We start from the raw sequence: 18707 nt of genomic DNA on the forward strand, positions 1-18707 counted from the left end.
GGATGATTTCTAAATCAGTCCTCTCTAGATTGACTCTCCTGAGTTCAAAGCTATTGGAAGTCTCCATCTGGAATTCTTGCAGATATTTCCAGCTTATCGTGTACAGGCTGAAATTCATTTTCTTTTCCCCATTCTCACCTCTTCTGTCTTTTCCAAACCCTGCCTTAATTAATGGGGTCACCATCTGCCTGGGTTTGCAGTATAGAAGTATGATCCTTAGCTGCCTTCCCTCAACCATTGCTTTCAAGAAATAATTTTTGAGTTCCCACTGTGAGGCAGACACTGTGCTAGATGCTGGGGTTACATGGACATCAAGATAGACCATCAGGTGGCTCATAGTCTGGTAACAGATATAGACATTAATCTGACTTGTCACACAAAGATACAAACTGAAGTAGGTGCTATGGAAGAACAGTCCAATATATTTTGAGAGCATGTCACAAAAGGACCTAATTTATTCCTGGGGTTTGCACAGCCTCCTTTAGGAAGAGCAACATTTGATCTGAGATCTAAAGGATGAGTAGAAATTAACTAAGAGGGAGGAACTCTTCCCTCTTTATCACTAGGCACTGTGGTCGTCAGGTCCCATTGATGCTACCTATGAAATGTCCCCATTTTTCTATTTTCTGTTCTCATCCTGGACCATTGCAATTCCCACCTTCACCTCTCACTCCCCATCCATTAATTTTCATGTTGCTGACAGGGTGCTTTTACCAAACACAGATCTGACCACATGTCTTCTATTTCCACTTTAAAACCATTGGTAGCTCACTATTACTTCCAGGTAAAATACCATCCCTCTGGCACGGCAGCCAAAGACTTTCCAATTTTTGTCTCTGACCTTTGTTTCTAGCCTTATCTCCTGTCACTCCACAGTACATTGCCTTTTCTGTGGCCACTAGATGCTTTGTCATTTGCTGAGGATACCGTGTCCCCCTAGGCTTTCATGCCTTTGTTCATTCATTTATCAGCTTTGAGTTCTTCTTTGTTTTGCCTCTGGGCAGCTTCTGCTGTTCCTGTTAGACCCTCCATAAATGCCACATCCTCCATGAGACTTTCCCAGGCCTCTTATCTGCATCCCCTTGGTTGTATTTGCACATTTCTCTGCTTAGAGTTCCCATCCTTTTGCCTTATATTAACTTAGTGGTCTAGAGCAGCTATTCCTCTGGGATCAAAATTGTGCTGTGCTCTTCTCTCCCTTCCCAGGGCTTGAAATACAGCAGGTGTTTAGTAAATATGTGTAATTGAATTGTCCATGTGTGAATAGGGTAAGGGAGGCAAAGACGAGGGATGGGAGGAGAGATGAAAGAAAAAAGCCAGACCTTTTCTAATTAAATGAACTGGCGACCCCAAGCAGGGCTTGACCAAGACATGTAGATGGCCCAGGCAGACTATCATTTGCTATCCCTTCAGCAACCAAGTGACGTAACAGGTTTGAGCCGCGCTGCTTATGTAGAAGGATGATGACAGATTGCAGTGCCTGGCCTCCATCCCCAACTCAGCAAAACAAAAGCCCTTCGGTGTCGACCCCACCCTACATAAAAGCATTTTGTTGACTTCCTTTCATTTCAGAGCTTGCCACCCCTACTTATACCTTAATTATCTTATCAAAGTATTCTTTTTACAATTAAACCCAATTCCCTTCTTGAAGAAATTTCTGATAAGTGGTGTTTTGTTTGTTTGTTTGTTTTTATTTTTTTCACTGTGTTACTTTTCTGGGGAATACTTTAGTACCTCTTCTAGACTGTACCCTGGGCAGCTGCTGGCCAGTCCTCCTGTTAATGCTTCTCTGATACCAAGGAAGGAAGACTGGGTTGTGCACAGCTCTGTGTCAATATTACACGAATAACTTACAAAGAATTCTTTTTCCAGGCCTGTCTTATATCCCTTTTACAAAGAAATCTGCTTTTTTATTTCAAAGTTGTCAGGATGTTGCTGTGAAGTTCATGGCAGAAGGGGCTTGCGTTCTGTTACGTGTTTTAGCAAATGGCAGGCAAGAGGGCCAAGAATGGGCTGCGCCTCTCCAAGCTTGCCGAGACTGCTTAGTGCCTGGGCTGCCCCAGAAGTCCAGCACCCACCCACACCATCCTCTGCTGAGCAAGGCTAGGAGTATTTAGTGATGTCACTGTTAGGGGGCCTTTCAGTGCCAACAGGCTGCTTATGGCCTTCACTTGAGTGTGTCCAGGAAGAGAAGTGTGCAAATGACAACCAAAGATGGATGCTACCAGCACGCCTTTCTGCCCGTGTAACTTTGTCCCTGAGATGGCTACTTACCGATGCTGATGTCCACTAACAATGCAGCAGACGATTAGTAGTTGCTAAGGGACAGGAGTCCTGAGTGCTCACTCTGTGCCAGGTACTGTGTAGATGCTGGAGAAGGAAGGGGATATGACATGTTCTTGTCCTTGAGGAGGTATTATTTTTATTTATCGAGTTACTTAAGTCCATCTCACTTCTAAGGGTCAGTGGAAGTGGCAATTAGGGACTGGTCATTTGAAAAATCCAGATTTATGTTCTGAGTCTACAGATCTTTCATTGGAACTTAGGCTAACTACCTTAACCCTGTGTGTTTTATGAAATACTTTATACAGTGTTTTATAAAATGATTTCAAATATATGATCCATTTGAGCCTCATAGAAGGCTAGCATCATTATTTTTATTTTTATGATGAGAATTATGATAACCAGAGGGTTAAGTGTCTCGTTCAAGATCTCTCAGCTCATCAGAGACTGAGCTTTCTGTGACTTTTGGCCTCCTAATCCTTTTCTTCTTTATTCAACTATTGCTGCCTATATTGAGGCAGCGATAAAAATCTGAATCTTTATACAACTGCAGCTTTTACGTATTTAAGCTCACTTTTATCCTAGATACCCCTCCATCTAGCTCTCATGTACTAAGTGTTAAGTGTGTGTAGAGTACTTCCGTGTTGGTGTGCCCCTTATTTGGCTCCCTAACTTAGGTCTTTATTTGTCCAATTTTTTTTCAAAAGGGGCAAAGGGAACCTAATATTTGTCCTTTTCCAGTCTTACTGTTTTCATATTTTCCCCAATTCCTATGCACAATAATAATGGGAAGTGACTAATGATCAAATGATTTTCTTTCATGTTTGCCTTGCTTGGAGGTATGCAGTGAATTCAGAATTGCTGAATCTTTAGGGAAATGGTAGGAAAGCGAGTTTGAGAATGTCATACAAAAGCTCTTGATCTTAGTTTAGGAAGTCTAGCACAGAGCAGCAGGACTCAAAAGGAACATGACACTTGGAGTTATAGGAAGTGGCAGAAACAGAGGATCTTTTTTTGCAAAGGAAGAATCTTTCCTTGGACATACTTTGCTAGAAGGAATTTCTTCCTTGTCTGACTTCCTGTAGAATTTCTTTGTACCTTTCTTATGGCTTACATTGCTTTTTATACTATATTTTAGTTGTTTTTATAGTTCCCATCTCTCTTAGTAGACTGTGGTTTGTTTTTTGAGGACTGGACTGTTTTCTGATGTGCTTTGACAACCCCATGACACTTCTGCACAGAGCTAGAAAGTAGTGATTAGCAAATATACATGTTTCTAGGATTTCCAGAGACTTGTACTTTCTCCTTTATGCAATACTGTTTCATTTGAATATTTTACAGTAAGAATGTATTACCATGCAATCAGGAAAAATAAAAGTAAAGATATAAATTTTTCTGAATGATTAAATGGATAAGTGAATGATTAAGAATTCAAAGCTGCTAAGGAAATTCGGAAGCAAGGTATCATTTACCGAACATCTAAAGCAGTGGTTTTCCAAGAAGCATAACATTTTTCATTCTTATTACCCTAATTACTTTTGCAGCATTTTGATGAAATGGAAGGGCATAGGGATATAGTAGCTAAGATATCCAAGGCTCCAGTGTTTCCCCTCCTGATTCTATGTAGGTTCTCTAAACTTCAAAGATCTTGCTTTTGGATTGTGTGTGTGTGTGTGTGTGTGTGTGTGTGTGTGTGTGTGTGTGTGTTTGTGTGCGTGTGGTCCTAGCGTTCACTAATGATTTTAAAGCAGCAGAGAGATTATTAACCATATTGACCCTTGTGGTTTGAAAAAGTGAGTTTAGTATTTTTCTTGGGTTCCATCGCCAGAATGGAGCCAGTTTACTGAGGCATTCTGGCTCATTGATTCCCGAGCTCAAACATGCTCTGAGGTTCTCATCCATTTGAGGTCCTTCATCTCTATGCAGTCAATCCATCACCAAGCAGTTGCACACTCTCGTTATGTCAGGTTGTGCGGAGCCAGAACACAAACCAGGCTGGAAAAGACAATGCCTGTGGTTAGATGCTGCAAGTCACCTAATTTTCTCATTGTCAACAAACAGAATGATTTCATTATTGGCAGCCTCTTATTCAAGGATCACATGTTTCAAATGTTTGCCTCTACATCTGCATTTTAGGTTGGGACTGCTGTGTTATAGGTGAAGACACAGAACACTTCTGGAAAATACAAAGGAGGCAGATGCTTTCCAAGATCAATACTTTGATTGTGGGATGTCATAGTCTTTTTAGATTCAAGGATGTTGTTTATTCACAGTTATTGAGGGCTGTGAGGCTTTAAGGGAATTACAGATCAGCTTGTGTGGTGCAACATATACAATTCAGCAGGACCTCACTTGATCTCCTTACATTTGCACCGTTGAATTTATGTAGGTCACAGTTATCGGAGTTCGGCATTTTTCCTATGTAAGAGCAGATTTCAGGTAGGAAGCATGTACAGAGCCTGTACTTATATATGCCAGTAAACCTTTCGAATGACTTTCAAGTTAAGCATTGGAGAGAAAGAAAAACAGGTAGTAGATAACCTTGACTCTCCCAGAATAAACATCGACAGTTTAAAAATATATATAACTTGTTTTTTCACAAGGTAAGTGTTTCCCTTTTGAGAGCCTGCAGAGTTTATTATTCTTTTCAATCTTAAAACATCAGTTAAAATCCCAGTAGTGCAGGACTTGAAATCAACAACCTAAAGAAGTCTCCAATGACGGCTGCCGCTGTTTTGGGATCAGCAGTTCTTTGGCTCATAAAGAGAACACCCAGCTAGGACAGACGACCCACTTATGACCCACGTGAATGGGACAAACTCTTGAGATACGTGTAGCTCATGGACTACTGGGAAGCATATTTCAGCTCTGGAGATGCTATGGCCTATAAGTAAATGCAGGTTAGAGTAAGAAAAAATTAAGGAAGTATGCTAACTTTTACTGAATCCCTACTCTCTGCTTTGAATTGTGTTAAATTATGTAATTTAACCCTCCTGACAAATTTAAGAGGTATTTACTTTTATCTTTCATTATAAATGAGGAAATAGAGGATTGAAGATGTTAAGTGATATACCTAGCAAGTAACTGGTAGAGCCAGAATTAGAACCATGACTGTTTCACTTCAAAATTGTAGATTTGCCATTTAGTCTCTGGCCTCACGCTATGCTCTATGAACTTAAGTTTAGCAAATAGATCTTATACAGTCTTTATTTTTCAGTGGAGTTTATATTCCCTTTTATTTTCTAATTATTGTCTTTTTTGTCCATTGTGTCCTTGCATTAAAAATTTTCATTTACTGACTTTTCTGTTCAGATTTTAAAAATTAATGACATGAACCTTTGTGAATCCTTAATTTCTGGTATAGCAGCTTGTCCATAGGAAGTATTCAGTAAATACTTGAATAAGTGAATTAAAAATACCGGAGACCTCCCTGATGGTCCAGTGGTTGGGACTCCACGCTTCCACTGCAGGGGCATGGGTTCTATCCCTGGTCAGGGAGCTGGGATCCCTCATGCTGTGTGGCGTGGGCAAAATAAATAAATAAACAAAAAGTAAAAAAATATATATATAGTATATGGTCATACAGCCTTGATGTTTCATTTCTTACACATTTTTTATATCTCTTATTACCAAAGCCTCTTTTAAAACCAACCAACAATAGGCATTTTGAATACCTTCTATGTGTAGAGCAAAGTGGGAAATACAAAGATGTATTCTTGAGAAAGCTTAATATTTCATTGTGGGAGACAAAATTGTCTGTGGGCTCCATTTTCTACCTGTATTTTTAGGTAACTAATCCTTAGCCTATTGTGCTTATTATAAATATACCTTCCTGGCATGTCATTTGCCTATTAACTTTATATTTTCTATTTAAGAGTTTGAGATGCTTATCTCACTTATACAGGTCTTTTATATAACATATTCCTTCTGGGAGTTTAACTGTGTCCTGCCAAACAGTTAAGTGGCAGAACAAAATATGTGTGGCCATGGCAGCATCTAGTCTTCTGCTCAGCATCCAACCACTCCTTACCTCTCCACTGCTGCTACTCAGGGCCAAGCCACCAGCACTTCTCACTTGGATTATTGAGGTAGGCTCCTACCTGGTCTTCCTGCTTCTTGCTTTGCCTCTTTCCATTGAGTTTCATGCAGAAGTCAGGTGATTCAGTTCCAACATAAGTCGGATAAGGTCACTCTAGAGAAGCGGCTGCAGTTCTAACAGTGGCCTACAAGGTCCCCCATCATCTGCCCCCACCCTGGTGGTTCTCTGGCCTCATCTCCTACTTGCCATTGGTAATTCCATCCAGGCTCTCTGCTGTTCTTCCAGCCTTTCAGGGGTGCTTTGCCTGTGTTCCTTTAGCCCATTATGCTGTATTCCCAGGTACTTGTTGAGTAGAGCTTGCTTCTTTACCTTCTTTAGATTTTTTTTTAAAATATATATTTTTATTGAAGCTGCTGTGCAGTATTATACGTTACAGGTATGCAATATAACGATTCACAGTTTCTTAAAAAAATTGTTTATTTATTGGCTGCATTGGGTCTTTGTTGCTGCACGCGGGCTTTCTCTAGTTGTGGCGAGTGGGGCTACTCTTTGTTGCGGTGTGCAGGCTTCTCATTACAATGTCTTCTCTTGTTGCAGAGCCCAGGCTCTAGGAGTGTGGGCTTCAGTAGTTGTGGTGCATGGGCTTAGTTACTCAGCAGCTTGTGGGATCTTCCTGGACCAGGGATCAAACCCATGTCCCCTGCATTGGAAGGTAGATTCCTAACCACTGCACTACCAGGGAATTCTCTGATTCACAATATTTAAAGTTTATATTCTGTTTATAGTTATTATAAAATATTGGTTATATTCCCTGTGTTGTACAGTGTATTCTTGTGGTTTATTTTATAGTTAATGGTTTGTACCTCTTATTCCCTAGTCTTATATTGCCCCTCCCCCTTCCCCACTGATAACCGCTAGTTTCTTCTCTATATGTCTGCTTCTTTTTTGTTAGATTCCATAGTTTGTTGTATTTTTTAGATTCCACATATAAGTGATGTCATATAGTATTTGTCTCTCTCCGTCTGACTTATTTCACTCAGCATAATGCCCTCCAAATCCATCCATGTTGCTGCAAATAGCCAAATTTCATTCCTTTTTATGGCTGAGTAGTATTCCATGCTGTGTGTGTACACACACACACAGACACATCTTCCTTATCCGTTCATCTGTTGATGAACATGCAGGTAATCTTTACTTACAGATTCCTCCAAGGTTTACCCTGACCACTTCATTCAAGTTTCAGCCTCCCTCACTGCCTACCTCAGGACCACCCCCATCCCCCTTCTCAACTCTGTCTTCTTCTACATTACTTATCACCATCTAACATGCAGTACCTTTTCACAGTTTATTTTGTTTTATTGTCTATCTCCCCCAACTAGAAAGAAGACCTAGAGGCATAAAGGCAAGTTCTTTGTTTTGGTTTTTGTTTTCAGTCTTGTTCACCATTGGCCCTAGTACCTAGGATGGTGTCTGATGGAAGTAGATGCTTGATAAATATTTGACTGAAGAATGAGTGAAAATGTAACTGTGAGACTCTTATGTGTCATAGATGCCACATGCAACTGTTTGAGCATTATGAACTTTAATGACTTATTCATTCATAAAATACCTATTGAGCACTTACTATATGCCAAGCCACAGGCTATGTCCTGAGGATACAGTGGCCCTCTTGGAGCTTACTGTTTAGTTGGAGAGATTGATATTAAACATAAATAAATATCTAATTATGCAGTGTTGCTCTATGGCAGGGGAGCTCACAGAACATTCTGGGGTTGGGAGCTTGGAAGGCTTCCTGAGGAATATTTGTCTAGCCCTGCTTTGTGAGCTTAGCTATGAGCAGGGGATGAAGGTAGGACTGCCAGGCTGCTACTTTCACAGGCCCAGGGAAACTTCTGTGCAGATTTCTTAAGCCACTGTGGTTTTCAAACTTGAGTGGCGTCGGAATCAACTGGTAGGCTTGTTAAAACACAGATCTGGGCCTCCTCTTTAGAATTTCTGTTTCAGTAGGTCTTGGGTAGGGTCTGAGCATTTGCATTTCTGATAAATTCTCTGGTGATGCTGCTGCTGCTGTTCTGGGGTCACGCTTTTAGAACAACTGGATTATAGGATGGGTTTGGCATGTCTCTATCCAAAATGGGGAAGCTTATTCTGAAGCAAGGACCGGGAAGACTTCTGATCTGGGAGCAAGGGCTGTCTGCAAGGAATTTGCAGATAGTTACAGTTGCCGAAAACCATAGGGTAGGCATAGAAGGAACTGGAGATAATGACTTTTTTTTTTTTTCTGGGCACATTCATAGATTTGAAAGCTTGATCTAATCACTACTGTTGTTTTCCTTGTGAGAGGCAAAATACATTTGGCCTGGAATGTTAAGATTTTTGCTCCTCTGGAGTCAGACATAACTGAGTTTGAATTTTAGCTCTGCCGCTAACTCATTGTGGCACTGCAACAAATGAATAGCTGGGGTGAACTGGGAGTTGGGGAGCAGTAGTCTGGCCTTTGAGTGAATCCTGCAGAAAAAGCATCTTTTTAACAAGTTTTAAAGGTGGTGAAATTTTGGTTGCTAAGACTGTGTTTGGAAATTAGAAGCTGCAGCATGAAAGCGTCTGGTACCTTCAACCACATGGGCTCCACCCCCGCCTCTACCCACTGAAGATAAGACTTGACTAAGCTCTGGATCTTCGTCACTTACTTAAAATTTTGAGCAGTAACTCAAGTTACTTTATCTGTAAAATGGGATTAGTAATACCTACCTCACAGTGGTGTGGGTACTGGAGAAGATTATGTATGTCGAGGCTTACTGTATTGCTTGATGCTCCATAAATGTTCAATATTGCTGTTGTTGTTTTTGAAATGCCCTTCAAAGATGACTCCTCCTCCCATTCACCCCTCCGTTTCCCCACCCCCACCACCCAAGAAAATGCAGGCTGCTCTACCATCCTCACCCTTTACATGCAACTCTGGTCTAAAACAGGGAGCATCTGACTAGATAGTTTTAAAGAGTTTAAGCCTGATTTTTTCATTGTTCACCTCTTGAATAAAAGGTAGATGTTTGCCAGGATTTTTATAAAACTTTGGAAAACAGAACCCATTTTAAGTCACTGTTAGAGTGAGTGGTTTGGTTTTTAGTCTTTTGGAGGCATTTACTTCTGGGTTCCTCCTACATGCTTGGAAATTTGCAGATAATCCATTAGGCTATTCAGGAACTCTTTATGAAGGATGATTATGTATTTATAAGAAAAATCGAATTAAAAACAAGCAAAAAACTTTTTTTCTTGATCCTTCCTTTTACTCTATTTTTGACTAAAATAATTTTGGAGGTCTATTGTATCCTAAGTTTTCAAGCATTCATATGCCTAACATGAGGTAGTTTCAGCTTCCTTTTCTTGTAGCAAAAATATTTTGATTGAATAGGTTAAAATACCAACTTATTCATGTACTAATTTTTTGCTTTTTGTTCAGTAAAAAAATGCCAATTGAAATAATACTTCTTAAATGCATGTGCTTTCTTGTTCCAGTATATAAACCAGTCTTCTATGAATCATGTTTTTTTCCCCATTTTTTGATGATTCCAAGGGAAAAACCTTTCTTTTGTGTTACATTAACCTCACACTGTATTTATATTAAACAGTATTCTTTGGAGAAAAAGAGGTTTGGTATATTTAGTGAATTATGTACCCTCCTAGAGGCACTGCAGACTGTTAATGCTCAGTGGAACCCAGCAGTTGTAACTGATGAAACATCAGCATGTAGGCTATAAAATAAAAAAGAAGTAATTGGGGACATGTTGGGAGCTGGCAAATGGAAAACACTAGCAGATGTAGAGCTGAAAAGAGAAAAGAAAGTTTAAAAAATCACATTTACTAGAAGAGGAACTGCACAGATGGATGATAGAAATTAACATTTCATTCAGATAGAAAGTGGATTAGAAGTTATCTTTCCATTTCTAGTACTTAGAAGAAATAATACTTGGACTCTCATAATTAATCATATAAAAGCTGTTTGACATCAACCACATATACCTGAAAAGGATGTTTGTCAGTGAGGTTTTCATCTCTTAAAACACAGTTTAGGCATAACTGGAATCCACTTGTACCTAATTGGTTTTTTTTTTTTTAATTTTATTTATTTATTTATTGGCTGTGTCGGGTCTTCATTGCTGCGCGTGTGGGCTTTCTCTAGTTGCGGCCGGTGGGGGCTACTCTTCATTGTGATGCATAGGTTTCTCATTGTGGTGGCTTCTCTTGTTGTGGGGCACGGGCTCTAGGTGTGTGGGCTTCAGTAGTTGTGGCATGTGGGCTCAGAGCGCAGGCTCAGTAGCTGTGGCGCATGGACTTAGTTGCTCCGTGGCATGTGGGATCTTCCCGTACCAGGGCTCAAACCTGTGTCCCCTGCATTGGCAGGTGGATTCTTAACCACTGCGCTTCCAGGGAAGCCCCCACTTGTACCTATTTATCAGAGCTGGTTATGTGCATCTTTTCTCATCTTCCTGCTCAGTGATATCTGACATGTTGAAAGTATTTACACCATAGAAATTGGCAAACACCACAAAAAGAGCATCTTCCTGACCCATGACAGTTGATAGATATTTACCACAGCACCACCATAAGTGTACTTTAACTGCCCTCTGTCAAATGAAGGATGATCGGGTTTGAAGAGAGGTGGAGCATTCAAAGAAAGCCTCTCTGCCCTGGCTAGCATGATGGGAAGTCCTGGACCACAGGAAATTTTGACTTTTTACTGCTGAACTCGTTCAGACACATAGGCCAGTGTTACGCTAGTGGGCTTTCAAATATATCGTTCTGTTCTTAAAACACATTTTGTTCCAGCCCTCACCCCAACCCAGACTTGATATATCTGTGTACAGTGTTGCTTGCTGTGTAGGAGAAAATACAATTTATCTCTCTTCAGTGGTATGTTTTTTACCCCTGCCTTCCTAACTTTTCTTTTCTATTCACATAGTTCTCCATCCTCTGAATCGTGAACTTGTCAAGAATGGGTTGGTGGCTCAAGAAACTAGATCCTGTTGATACTACATTGTTCACATATTTTTTTCTTTTGCTGGACTAAAGAGTATCCATGTTCTACCATTAAGGGAGCAAGCATAATGTGAGGAATGGGGCGGGAGAAAGAAGTAGGTGCTTCCTGCCTTCTCTAATGTGTTTTGGTCATCCTCTTAAATTTCTCATTAACATCTTACTATTTAAAAAAAATGTTGAAAAAGTGCCACTTTTGAAGAATGAATCCTAAAAACCAATTAGCAGTTTGTATTTCTAGAAACATCTCTCGAAACGAGAAAGATCTCCTGACATTTTAGGTAGAGCTGGCTTGTTGAGTAAGCTGAGGGAGGATGGACCCTCCAGCCTGTGATTCCTGATTTGTTGTGAATAAACATTTCTCTGTAGCCTTTTAAAGTCACGACTCCGAGTTCAAATATGGTAATGTTTGCTCCATTGAAGGACTTTGTCTATATATTGCCTTTCTATAGTGGCCGTCTAATATAAACAGACTTCTGGAAGCCACATACCCAAGACCTGTCTAAACATAGTAATGTTTACTGTATCCTATATAAATGATACCATTACTAAGGGTGTTACAGAATAACTCATTTAATCCTTATAACAGCTTGTTGAGCTTGATATTATTATCAATCCTATTTCTACATGGTGAACTGAGACTTAGAATATTAAATGACATGCCCTGTACAAGTGAACTTATTTACAAAACAGAAGTAGAGTCACAGATGTGGAAAACAAACTTATACTTATGATGGGATAAGGGGGAGAAGGGATAAATTGGGAAATTTGGATTGACATATGCACACTACTATATATAAAATAGATAAATAATAAGGACCTGCTGTATAGCACAGGGAACTCTACTCAATACTCTGTAATGACCTATATGGGAAAAGAATCTAAAAAAGAGTGAATATATGTGTGTGTATATATATATATATATACATATATATATATAACTGATTCACTTTGCTATGCACTTAAAACTAACACAACATTGTAAATCAACTATACTTCAATAAAAATTTCTTTAAGTGAATAAAATTTTTAAAAAAATGACATGCTGTGTGTGACAAAGCCACCTCTGTCATCCTGGTGACAGAGCCAAGAATAGAACCCAGGCCATTTGAGTTCAGAGTTTATGTTCTTAGCCACTATGCTTAACTGCTTCTTGTAGCTAAGGGGTCATATAAGAAATTGACCTTGCTTTGCTGCTTCTCACTGGGAAGTTTTCGTGTAATTTTCACAGGAATCTGTGTTTGTGGCAGAACTCTGAGGATGTTTGTGCCAGAAAGCTGTTTGTGTTCTCACAGTCCAGTGCAGGGAGAAGCAGGGGAAGGAGGTGCAGAAGTTTGAAGACGGAAAGAGTGGAGGCTGAGGCAAATTCAATAGCCTGGAGATTTTGAAAAACAAATGGAGAGACTTGTTAAGTAGAAGATTATTTTATTGTTTCCACTGATTTTCATTTGTCTAACACACAGAACCCATGAGTGTCTTTCTTCAGCTGTATACACAAGTAAAACAACCAGTCAAAAATGAAGTTGAGTGGGAATTCAAGTCCAAGGATCTTTGAATCTGAAGTCTGTATTTGTAACCATTGTGCTTCAAGTTAAAAAAAAAATGAGCAAAGCATCAAACCTAATCAGAAAATCTCTGTGGCATTGTAGGCAGGAATAAATAAAGTATTTTGGGAAATGGGGCGCCCTTCTTGGTGAGAACAACAGTGATTATAATGGCCAGTATTATTGAAATCTCACGCTATACCCAGTCATTGCCCTTCCCAGAAGTCCACTGGACTGTGGATAGTATCTGTAAGAAGCTAAGCTCTCTTGAATGACCTGGCTGGTCATCCCTGGACACCGCTGAAGTGAGGAAAGCCCACTGGGAGAGAAGACTGCTAGTAGGATCACTATAGCGGAGACAGCTGAATTGCAGCCATCAGCTGATTAAATATAAAAATAGGGGGAAAAAAATCCCAAAAAACCAGTCGAGGTAACATGTGTATCCACCCTTGCTCTTGTTTCTGTAAAATAATAAGATGACTGTTGAGCTAGACTCTTTTGTCTTCCTTTGTGATTCTTACAAATTGTTGCATAATTGATTGCTCTGTAGGTTATCTAAATAAATAAAATCCATGGTCATGGAGAACTCAAAAATATATATATATATATAGTTTGGGGCTGGTGACTTCAGTGACCTCTAAGAGCTTTCTCGCTTTTCCCTGCCAAACTGAAACGAATACACTCAATATCGGATTTTTTTTTTTTGTCAGTATTCATTCTCTATTGGACTGATTCACAAATAGTGAAATTTGAATGCCTTAGTACCATTGATGGATCCATTGGGACTAGGGTCATATTTATCATAAATAACAGGAATAAATCCTGCTTATAAATGGGCTATGAGAGACGATATGATAACAGCAATATTGATAAAGAAATAACATTATTGAGGACTTAGCATGTACAAGATATGATTCTGTGTACTTTACATTTAATTCTCATGATGACACGACAGTAGAAACAAGACTTATTTTACAAATGAGGAAACTGACATACAGAGAATCTAAGGTACTTGTCCAGAGTCACAAACTGGAAAGCAACAGAGTTGAGGGTTTAGCCCAGGTAAGCTGGAGCCAGAGCCCGCATCCATGACCCTATATGTGTGCAACAGGATATATGTGCTGTGAAAAGGGATATATTTAAAATGTAGGCGGCAGCCAGTTTGTATGCCAGGAGCTTGTCTCTCTTGGCCTTCATTCTGGAAAGAGGGTGACTTATAGACGATCTGTGTTTAAATTCTAGGCCCTGGAGTCAGAATCGTCTTTCCTTCCTTAGTTTCAGCTTCAGAAAGATCCTCCGGTAAACATGACCCTTCTTACTGCGCTCACGTGTCAGACTGCAGGGAGTGTCCACTAAGGCCAACTTCCCTGGGAATCTTCAGGAAATAGAAATAACCAGGGGAAAATGAACAGTAATTACCTGGCATTAAGTTGAGACCTTTTGTGTGAAAGGCATGTGAAGATAGGCCTTTCAGCAACTTAATGAGCCTTATCACAGGCCTTCAGCTTTTCTGAATAAATTTGAAGGTAATAAAATGTTGGACCTTGCTTTCAAACCAAATTATACTACAACATCATTCTGAAAGACCTTTGGAACAAGTAACTGAAAGTTTTTTTCCCCTTCCTCCTTGAAGATAGAATCAGTTCCTCACTATTAATGAGAACCCAGAGTAATTTCAGAAGACAGCCAGTAAATAAAAGTATTTAATGAAATCAGATAGAATCTGATTTGTAAGAATGAACTCAAAAGAACGTTGCATCCTGTTTGCCATTCATAGCTTAGTTCATTCATTCAGCAAATATTTTTTAGAATCTCCTGACTGATGCCAGGCACTGAGCTAGGCACTTGTGATACCACAAAGAACCTGGCAAACAAAGGGCTCATAGATAATTAACTAGTGGGAAACTAAAGAAGAAACAATTAGAGCTTTTGAAAAGTTTTAGCAAGGAAATAACAGGAAGTTGTACCGAGGGAGTAATGACTTACCCTAGCTACGCCAAGGACATAAGCTCAAGGGCAATGACATTTCATTGAGGCCACTTCAGAACCACTCAGATAAAATTAACAGGGAATGTATATGTTTGTAGGAGAATAAATATCTCTTTCAGCGACAATACATTCAGTCTTTTACATAGTTTTGTCCCATTTGCATTCCTGTGCCTTCTTACACCCTCTGTTGTATCCAGGGCTGTCCGGGGACTTTTTAGTACAAAATATACAGACACTGTTTTTCAGAATATGTACTCACTCTTCCAAATCAATTTCCGGCATTGTATCTCATGGCTCATTTGCTACAAAAGTAAGGTGATTTTAGTTATTGTAGGAAGAATTTCAGGACAGGAATATGCCCCATTTTCCATTCTGTGGTACATTTGGTTGAGTAAACTGAATTTAGACAGAAGGCACCTGCCCCTCAAGCAAGGTGGCCTCTCTTGGGTGAATTAAACCCTGTCTCATGTTGCTTAAAAGATGTTGCCACTCTAGAGAAATGTTGAGAGAAACAGAAAGCATCATGGTGTTTACTGTCATCTTATAAAATAGAACCAGAGATGATGACTTAGAGGGCCAGGATAGGGAAGGTGGGAAGGAGTTGCGGGAGGGAGGGGATATGGGGATATATGTATAAATACAGCTGATTCACTTTGTTGTACAGCAGAAACTGGCACAATAGTGTAAAGCAATTATATTCTAATAAAGAGCTTAAAAAAAAAGAGTAAAATAGTACCAGAGAGTCCATTATTATGCAGGCTTTAAGAATAAAATTATTGGAAGCTTTCTTTAAGGTTGTCTCATTATATTTTTTTGTACTGTAAACTATCTGGTAAATCTAATTTAAATGTAATTTTACTTAATGACTAGTGTTGATATTATGATTCATCACTCATTTACTTAATTAGTAGCACTTGACTTTATGTACCCAAAATGTCCAATTTGCACACTGATATTTTTTCAGTTAAATAAAATTATGTTTTAGGAAGATAAAGCTTTTTTTCTAGTTTTGAAGCACACCTTTTAGTTTTTGGTTTTGACTACCATCAAATATAAACCACTAGTGAGAGCAGCAAGAAGAGTATACTGAAAATGTATAGCAGGGAAGGCAGTAGTAATTTGGCATAGACCAGTGTTGTCTGAGTTCCAATTATGATGCCAGCACTAATGGGCTGTTCCGCTTTCGGAAAGTTACATCACCTCTCTGTGTCACAGTTTCCTCATCTTTAAAATGGTACCTTCCTCATAGTACATGTACCTACCATGCACCATAGTGACTACCTCTCATGTGACTGAATTTAAAAACCACTGAGTGTGATTTTAATATTAATATTATTAATATATATTATAGGATTAGGGAGAATGAAGAGTGACTTCCAGAGGTCATGACTGTAGTCCCTGCTCCAAGACAAAACCTCCTTAGTCCATCTTAGATTAATTTCATGGTTCTCAACTTAGATAATGAGTTCTACACTGCATGCAAAGCTCTGGACAAGGGCATCCCCAAAGTCATAGGCTAATTGAGGCACATTCATAGCACATTATTTTTACTTCAATATTTGAGGGAATTAAGCTTATATATATGTATTAAAAGTATTATCTGGATTTATATATTATATATGTATATAAATACATATATATTATGCAGTAGCATGCACAACTTGAATGAATCTTTAAAGTAGTAGACTAGGCTTTAAAAATTGTTTTCATTTGGAAAGGGAAGCTTAAGGTTGTATCTTGCCAGGACCCTAAGATCATTCCCTTTTGTTATTCTGCGGAATTCACTTAGAAATGTTTGAGAAATACTAGAAAAATTGATGGGCCATTTACCTGTTGTAGATGCTGTTTTTGTAAAGAAATTCCAAAATTTCCCTCAATCATTCCTTTTATCTTTGCCAGCATTTTTTGGTGGGTGGGAGGGAGTTAACATTAGGCAACTGATTTTGTGCAGCTGATAAAATTCTAAAGTGACTATACGTTGGTTTGATGTATAGGGTCATTTGGCTGTTTGGGATGTGGTTTTGGTCCTGGAGAAAAATTCCTAGCTCTTAGCTTGTGGAATTCTGCTGTTGTTTTATTCATACATTTCTCTTTATTGAATACTCCTAACCTCTCTTCTTCCCAGACTCTATTCTTTCCCACAAGCCACAATGTCCAGCCCCAACGTTTCCACTGAGTTGTACGCGTGTAAATGTGGTTGTCTCATCATCTCCTTTGAGCACTCTAAAGGCATTTTGAAGAATGAATTCCTAGATTCGTAAATGGCACCTTTGTTCACCTGTTTACACACGCCACAGACCTAAGAGTCATTCTGACTACCTGCCTCATCCTCACCCTGCCCCCTCCCCAAATCCATTCTCACGGCAGATTTTCTCTGTTTTATCTTCTGAATGTCTCTGGAATAGGTTCTTTTCTTTTCTTTTCACTACTGTCACCCTTCCTTGTCTAGCTACTGTCATCTTCACCTTCCACCAAATAGCTGGTCTCTGCCTGTTTCTCCACCTCTTCTTTTTTTTTAATTAATTAATTTATTGGCTGCATTGGGTCTTCGCTGCTTCACGAGGGCTTTTCTCTAGCTGAGGCGAGCGGGGTCTACCCTTCACCATGGTGCACGGGCCTCTCACCGTGCTGGCATTTCCTGCCGCAGAGCATGGGCTCCAGGCATGCAGGCTTCAGCAGCTGTGGCACGTGGGCTTCAGAGCGCAGGCTCAGTAGTTGTGGCGCACGGGCCTAGCTGCTCCACAGCATGCAGGATCCCCCTGGACCAGGGCTTGAACCCGTGTCCTCTGCATCAGCAGGCGGATTCTCAACCACTGCACCACCAGGGAGGCCCTCTCCACCTCTTTATGCACTGCTCTCCCTCACTGTATGCATTCTAGACTCTTTGTTAGGCTTTCAACTCCACTGTTTTGCCAGGTTCTCTCTAGACATAGTACATAGTGCCTCCTCGTTACCTGGTAAACTCCACCAGGCTTCAGCTTTTTGTCTTCCAATCTAAAGTTGGTTCCTTTTTTTCTACTTCTTTCCAGTTGTGATTGTATATTTATTATACATTTAATTATTGTGTCCCTTCTAGGATGTGGGCTACAAGAAATCACCATTCTTTCTCATGTATCCCCAGTACCTAGAACAAGCACTCAATAAGTAATTGTGAGTGAATGAGTAGATGATTTGCCACAGTACACCCAAGAGATGTTCATATGTGGATGGGAAGGGAGAGGGTATGTTGGCATATGGCCCGCAAGTCTACTGGATTGAACTGCTGTTTTTAAGGGGAAAAAACATCTTTTAGTCCTGGTGTCAAGCCCAAAGTTGCTTGGACTAAATAATGTTGAGCCTTGAATGGCAGGCTCAGGAGTTTAAAAAACTGTGTATTAGATGCATTGGAGGGCTACTGTAGGTGGGGAGTCCCTGGCCTAATGGTCTCCAACCTGGGTATCCCTGGCAGAGTTGCTGTGAATATATGTTTCATGCTTTGCCAAGACTGGGAGGACCATTGGGTCCTTGAGAGAAGGATGGGACCACTGGTGAGAGCTGGGAGTGGAGAAACACCTGAAATAAAACCCATTACCTACAACTTGGCACTCACAAGACAAGCATCAAAGATCAGATTTCCAGGTTCTAAGGCAAGACTCTTTCTACTCACACCTGACTAAACAGTGATCATGAGGAAGATGATGAAAATAGGTACCACTGATGGATGTTTTCCTCTGTGCCAGATTCTATGCCAAGCACTCATGTGAAATAGGGAGCATTGTTATCCATAGTTTATGGGTGAGGAAACATGTTGAGGATACATAGCTTGGCCAGTGCCTCAC

At 39.9% G+C, this 18707-nt stretch overlaps 1 protein-coding gene across 3 annotated transcripts in view; it reads left to right on the forward strand.

The window, feature by feature from the left end:
• The window catches only part of FHIT (fragile histidine triad diadenosine triphosphatase), a 1404433-nt gene that overhangs the window by 114141 nt on the left and 1271585 nt on the right, over positions 1 to 18707 (forward strand). The gene's annotated exons all lie outside the window — the stretch shown is intronic.

Source organism: Hippopotamus amphibius, chromosome 13 (genome assembly GCF_030028045.1).
Source record: "Hippopotamus amphibius kiboko isolate mHipAmp2 chromosome 13, mHipAmp2.hap2, whole genome shotgun sequence".
Taxonomy (NCBI): domain Eukaryota; kingdom Metazoa; phylum Chordata; class Mammalia; order Artiodactyla; family Hippopotamidae; genus Hippopotamus; species Hippopotamus amphibius.